Genomic DNA, 415 nt, shown 5'->3' on the forward strand with positions numbered 1-415 from the left:
CTCAAAAGACAAGTAGAATGAGGGCGAGTCCCGGCCCACGCTGTTGGGGGACAGTTTAAAGAACCTCCCCTTCAGGGGTCTGGGGAAGGGCCCTGGGCGAGGGAAGCCCACCGCAGGACCCTTCTCAAGTACTACGGAAAGGGCTGGAACTCCCCAAGGATGCGGATAAGTGGGTGTGAGGATGGAGTGGGCTCGGTCATCTTGCCTTGGTAGCTGAGGGCCTTCCATGGAACACTGGCAGCAACCGTCAAGCATCTGAGTGGAGGAAGGTCCTAGGCCTGCAGCCCAGCCAGATGTGGCGGTCACTACCCTAAAGTGGACGGATTTGACCAGCTTAGGCTCCCCACCTACCTGGAGCAGTTTGGCCCTCCTCCAGCCACCCGCGTCCCAATGGCTCTGAACTGGGAGCTTCCCT

Source organism: Herpailurus yagouaroundi, unplaced genomic scaffold, assembly GCF_014898765.1.
Source record: "Herpailurus yagouaroundi ecotype Mexico unplaced genomic scaffold, PumYag 197, whole genome shotgun sequence".
Classification (NCBI taxonomy): domain Eukaryota; kingdom Metazoa; phylum Chordata; class Mammalia; order Carnivora; family Felidae; genus Herpailurus; species Herpailurus yagouaroundi.